The 6320-nt window shown below is 32.0% G+C and overlaps 1 long non-coding RNA gene across 4 annotated transcripts; it reads left to right on the plus strand.

Moving 5' to 3' along the window:
• The first annotated feature begins 1743 nt into the window (after positions 1-1743).
• On the plus strand, positions 1744-4854 carry LOC110734739. 4 transcript variants are annotated; one of them, XR_002513898.1, is made up of 6 exons: positions 1744-1847; positions 1947-2010; positions 3011-3068; positions 4071-4182; positions 4295-4339; positions 4558-4854. It is a non-coding gene; the product is annotated as an uncharacterized LOC110734739 (long non-coding RNA). The 4 variants fall into 4 exon arrangements; XR_002513896.1 differs by having other exon boundaries at positions 1774-1851; XR_002513897.1 differs by lacking the exon at positions 3011-3068 and having other exon boundaries at positions 1746-1847.
• The last annotated feature ends 1466 nt before the right edge of the window (positions 4855-6320 follow it).

Below are 6320 nucleotides of genomic sequence, written 5' to 3' on the forward strand. Positions count from 1 at the left end.
GTATGAGAATTTATAAGCAGTATGTCATCGTGTTTAGAATCAAAGTATAGGGAAGTAATACTATGTGATATATCGGTCACTTATATGCATAAAAAGGGTAACATTATGCATACAAAGGGTAACCTTTTTGCATACAACCTGAATTCTCTCAAGAGTAATTTGTGAATTAGTAATTCGTGGTAACTTTTATCTCTGTATTAATCATTATGCATAACTATTTGATATAGGTGGTTCTATAGGTGGATATCGTTATAAAGTGCCTTCAAAGGGAAAAGCAATGCCTAAAGAGTCTGCTCAGGGTAATGTAGTAGCTAAGAAGGTCAAAACAGTACCTGAAGAGTCTACTAAGGGTAATTTTTTACCTATGAAGGTCAAAACAGTACGTAAGAATGTCAAAACAGTAACTGATGTAGAGAAGAGAAAGAGGAGTTCTCAGTTGGAATTGGTTTCTGATTCTGATTCTGATACTTCAATGTAAGAGAACATGTTTTCAATGATTCTTGATTTGCATTTTTTTATTATATTTGGTTTGTAGTCTATATTGTTTTAATTTTAATTTTTTTTTTATTTTTTTTTTAGGGTCTAGAGACCTTTGATGACAAGGTGTAGACCACATACCTTGGGAAATTTGGTGAAGAACTTTAGTGATAAACAAAAACAAGTTGTTGCTGAAGTTGGTTTTGGCAGTTTGTTACATTTAAAATTAAAAACTCTCTCTCGTAAAATGCTATCTTGGCTTGTTGAAAATTTAATGGTGGTAGCTGCATATTTACCGTTGGTAGTGGTAAAGAATTTGTAGTTACTAAGAATGATGTATGTGATGTGTTTTGCTTGCCTATGGGTGATATTCCTGTTCCTGAACTCAAAAAAAATTCTGAAGGTGCAAGTGTAGACAACTGTATTCTTCAGGCATGGAGATCTGATTTTGATGCTTCTAATAAGCAATCTATTTCTTTGGAAAAATTAGAGTCTCGGATGCAGGAGTTGGTTGATGGAGGGGTAGCATTTAAGAGGTTTTTTGTGGTTCATGCTATGTCTAGCTTTTTAACTCCTACTCCTAATAGGACAGTTCTTTGAAGTTGCTAAAGGCTGTTGAAGAAGTTGATGAAATTAAAACTTTTTATTGGTGTTCTTATGTTTTGAGGAATTTAAAAAAGTTTGTTGATAAGTATAACAAGGATCTAACTGTTCAAAGTGTGAGTGGATGTTTGCTGGTTTTGCAAATTCTGTATTTTTCGTTGTTTAAACTTTCAAGGACAAAAGGAAAGTTGTAGCCTTCCTTTGATTCAACATTGGACATATGCTAAGGTTAAGAGTTAGATTAATTTAGTGGTTAAAACTGATGGTTTTGGGCAGGGACCATGGGATACATCTACATATCCTTTGTCACAGTATGCAATTAGCCAAACTGTTGTTAAGAAACCTCTTAGTTTGGGATCTAATTAGGGTGGTTTAAATGTTAGTGGTGCTTGTTCAAGTGGTACAATCAGCCGCTTTGTTCAATTTGAGCTCTCCAGATGGTGTCATGACTGATGATGAAATCAAACAAATTTCAACTGATGTAAGTGGTTGTTTTGTTTAGTTACCCTTTATTTACTACAGCAAAATGCGTATTTTTTGGATGCTATTAGCTCGACGCTATAATAGGGGCGTCAAGTAATTATTATAGTGTGCGTAATTTCTCGACACTTTTCTAATTCGAAACTTATTTCGACTCTGAAAGCGTCGAGAATCACTCACGTGTCGGACACGTGATGTAGTTTGCTTAACCTGCATCTTCTCAATTCATTTTAGGGAAAAACATAACTGCCGCTTCTGAACAAGTAGAAACCCTCGTTCTCAACATTGTTGGTATCGTCTCCTTTTCTTTTCTAATCCTCTAAAATTGCAAAGAATTCATCAAGTTCGGATTCAAATTTACTTTTTCTTTGTGTATTACATTGCAGAATTTCCATTACTCATCGTCAATGTTAATCAAATACGTCCCTTTGTTCAGATCGATGATTTGAGGTAGTTTCTTATTCCTGATTTCCTTTTAGAATTCAGTATTTTAAATCATTTGAAGGGTTATGATTTTGAGTTATGTTTTGATAAGAGATGGGTTTGGCTCCCGAAGAAGAATTTCAGAGTTTTGTTTATGCTTCTATTTGTGCTACAAGGCTACAATTTTAATCCAAATCTGAAATTAATTGTTTTTTTTATTCACTGCTTAAGATATGGGACGAGTTGGTCAATGATTTCTCTCACCTCTCTCTGCTTCTGTAGTTCCAAATCTACTTCATTAATAGCTAAGTGAAATTCTATGTCGAACATTTTGTCTGTCAATTTTTATAAAGAAGAGGAAATTGAACACAATTTGTATCAAGTATCAATCTTTTGTTTTTTTTTTTTTATTTTTTTTTTTATTTAAGTCTGAATTTCTAGATTTTATGAATTTGTCTCAAGTTAAATCTTCTCCAAGTTCTAAATGTATAGGATTTAACGAATGTTTTAAGTAATGGTTTTCTTGATAGTTTTTGGAACAATTGAAATTTAAAATGAATATTGTTTGGTTTAGTTGTTAGTCACGCTAATATGCTCCTCGATGTGATGCTTAATTCGGAGTAGTGCCACTGATGACATTACTTAAAATATCCTCTTGGAGTAGTAGCAAATATGAAAATCCTGAAGGATTTGTTAAATGGCAAATTGATAGAGGCTTGTTAATTATTGTTAAATGGCAAATTGATAGAGGCTTGTTAATTATTATTATTTTTGTAAAGGAGGGGGCTTGTAAATGATTATGGTTCTTATACATTATTAATCAATTAAGTCTCTAGATCATTGAAAGATTATGAAAAGAGATGATCGGTATTCATAATTAAGTCTAGAAGTCTTTTTATGGTTGCTGCCATCTTGCAGATGTGATCCGGATTTTGTTGTGAGAATAGATTAGAACATAGATATACCTCTTTGCTATACAATGTGAACTTCAGTTTATAACAACATTTCATTATGGTAATTATTTTAGCATGGATGACTACATCAAAGTATGTATATATATTAAGTCTTATCTGCAATACTTAGAGGTAAGTTTTTTAAACCTTTGATTCAAGGTTTTTAGTGACATTTCTCTTTTCATGATCTCAAGTCTTTATTACAATACTTGTTTGTTTTTCAGCATTGGTTGTACACATCATAAGTCTTAATTGAGATTTAATTTTCTGCTCTTTTTTATGAAAATTGGTAATTGTTGTCAGAGTGTGACTTCTAGCTTGTTAAAGATTACTCGATTGAAGTAAAGAATAAATATTACATGATTTGAAGAGTTAAAAAGAAAACAATGCTTGACTTAATGCTTTGTATAAATAATAAGAGATTGAAGCAATTTAGTCCTACTGATTATTACTTGTTGTCTTTCTCTACTCATTTATATAACAAACTTTTTGCCTTCATGTAACATGTTAAATATGAAATTGATTGTGATAGTGACTCTTTTACAATCCTTAATATGGATAGAATTTTTCTTTTATCCCTGGCATCTTTCTTAATTTCCATCTCTTTTCCATTTTGTTATTAAAGTATATTATAGTATGTACAGATTTTCTAGTTTCCTAAGTTTGTGGGAACTCTTCCATGTCGCTTAAACTGTTTTCTGCACTATGTGGTTGCATTTATAAATTGTATTTTTGGATCTCTCTTATTTCTGAATTTGATTTCACTACTAGAATAAGTGCTATGTGGGCAATGTTATTTCTCTCTATGATTCTGTCATTTATAATTATTTGGATTTGATTTCTGCTGGTATGATTGATTCTAAATTTTATTTTTGTTTTCAAAAAAATTTTGTCACTATCTAATTAGTCTTCATTTTATATATCTCTGTTGACATAATGCTCTAATCTATTCTAATAGTGTAGTTTATTCATTCTTAGTCACAAGGTCATTTTATTCATAGATGGAGAGTAATGCAAGAGGTGGCCATCTCTTACAACTCAACTATGCTATGCAACTCCTTATTTGTTGCGTACAATATATAGCAGGGCTAAAACTTTTCTTATTTTGATATTCACTTTTTTATGTTTTTGCAGTCATTTCATAATGGCAGAAGCTTTAAATTATGTCACTATTATGGAGGTGGTACTGGTACACGTTCTGGTGTGGGAACTTTCTTCATTTCCAAAGTGAAAGAAGAGTGCACAGGTAAGATAATTATCACCTTCTCTAGCTCTGCATCAATGAAAGAGTTTGACCATTGCTGAAAATGTCGAGGAGTTTATTAATTTAAACAATGAGGCTCTCTACTTTCTTTCAGGAATTCAAAGATCAACAATCCAAGATGTAAGCATATTTTCTTAAGGTATGATACTTCGTATATAATTATATATATAACGTTGGTTAGGTGACTTAATGAACATGGAAATTGACTTGTAAGAATTGTTTCATGTTTACACGTGCAATACGTTGCTTATTGTCATTCAATTTGGTACTTGTAAACCAAAAATGAAAGTCAGTATACTTACTATATGTAATTTGCTTTTAGTACTCCCACTAATGCAGCCTGTTTTTCATGTTCAGGTTCAATGCACTAGTCTATAATCTGAACTTTGTTTTACGCCCACCTACAAGCTTATTAAGGAGCAGCTGGATTATTGGAGATTGATTGAAGATTTTTTTTTTGTGAAGAAATGAGCTTGGCTAGACATGACGACAAATTAACTCATTGATTAAGAAGAAATCCTTCTAAATGTGCTGTTAAAATCCATAACTAATAGCTTAGAAACATTTTTGTGCTATTTTTGCTTGTATGAATATTCGAGTGTAAAGGAAGATATTAATAAATTTATATAATAAAATGAGATTTTTGTTTATTAATTTATGATTTTCGAATTTTTCATAGCACAAGGATGTTGTCTTCAATTACCAGCCCTAATATTATATCAGTAAGAAAGCACTAATGAAAGCATTGATTTTGCATAAATAAGAACTCTCGACGCTATTATGAAGGGAATTTTGTAATTGACATGGACGTTGAAAAGCGTTGCCAAAATTAAAACACAAGCAGAAAAGGGTGTCAATAAATTATATATTAGGAACCAAGGACAATAAAAGGCGTAGCAAATGTTTTGTTGGTAGACATGAAAAAGCGTCGCAAACTTTGAGAAATTGCGCCAACCAGTTTCAAATATGGATGCTTAGTATAAAAATTTGCACACAAAACAGCGTCGAGATTTTTGGTGTCATGCAAAATTCTCGACTCACCTTTTTTCAATGCTTTTTCGTCGAGAGCAAAATTCTCGATGCTTTTTGGCGTCCAAAATAAGCTTTAAAAGCGTCGCAAAAACAAGGAAATTGTAGTAGTATACTAATAAAAGTTACCCATTATGTGCACAAAAGTTACCATTTATGTGCACTAAAGTTACTCTAAATGTTCAGTTTAAGTAACTTTTTCATTATTTTTCTTTGTTACATTTGTTTAGTTTTTCTTTGTTTCTCTGTTTGTAGGTTGTTCATGAATCCTTTCTTTTGCTTAAAAATAATATGGATGTTTTTTCAAGCGTTCAGTCAAAGGGTTTTAAAACTTTGAGTGATTTGGTTACCAATGTTCTTTCTGAAAGAACTACTTCATTGTCTTGTGAGGATCCTGTAGCAGTTTCTCAAACTCAATAATTACTCTTTGATCCTCATTATCATAAGCTTTTAGATGGTATAATTGAGGAGTGTATGAAGATGAAGTCTGCACATGAGTTTTTTAATTTTGACATTCCTAATGCGACAAATCATGTTGAAGCAAATCGTGAAGATGTTCTTGACCCTGGTTGTAATGAAGATGTTCCTGACCTTGTTAATAATCAAGATATTCCTGAACCTGGTAATAATTAAGGTGTTCCTCAGCCTATTAGATTCAATAAATCTTTATGTTCACTGGATTGTGGGCCAGTAGGTCAGAAAGTGCCTTTTGTGACTCTTTTTATGAGGGGTAATGCTCGGATTTTCGACAGTTTGCCTCAGTTACATTTGGAATTCTTGATTATTCTTTACTGAAGGATGAATCAATGAATAGGAAGTTAAGTGTCATTTTTAGTCATAAGTATTCTTTTATCCGTTTTTTTTCCTTGATTTTTCTTAATACTTATCTTATTTTTTTTATCGTTGCATTGAGAACCTTGTGACTTTTGGGATGAATTTTCTAGTTTCGAGAGTAGATATGGTGTTAATGCATTTCCTCTCCACTTAAGATTTGATAGTGTATTGTTGATTGCTATGCCTGTATTTGAATGAGGTAGCATAGCTTTCTGGTCCTCGAAGATTCTTTTTTGGTGTGAGGCAAAGTGTAAGTA

The sequence above is a fragment of the Chenopodium quinoa genome, unplaced genomic scaffold (genome assembly GCF_001683475.1).
Source record: "Chenopodium quinoa cultivar QQ74 unplaced genomic scaffold, ASM168347v1, whole genome shotgun sequence".
In the NCBI taxonomy this organism is placed as follows: domain Eukaryota; kingdom Viridiplantae; phylum Streptophyta; class Magnoliopsida; order Caryophyllales; family Amaranthaceae; genus Chenopodium; species Chenopodium quinoa.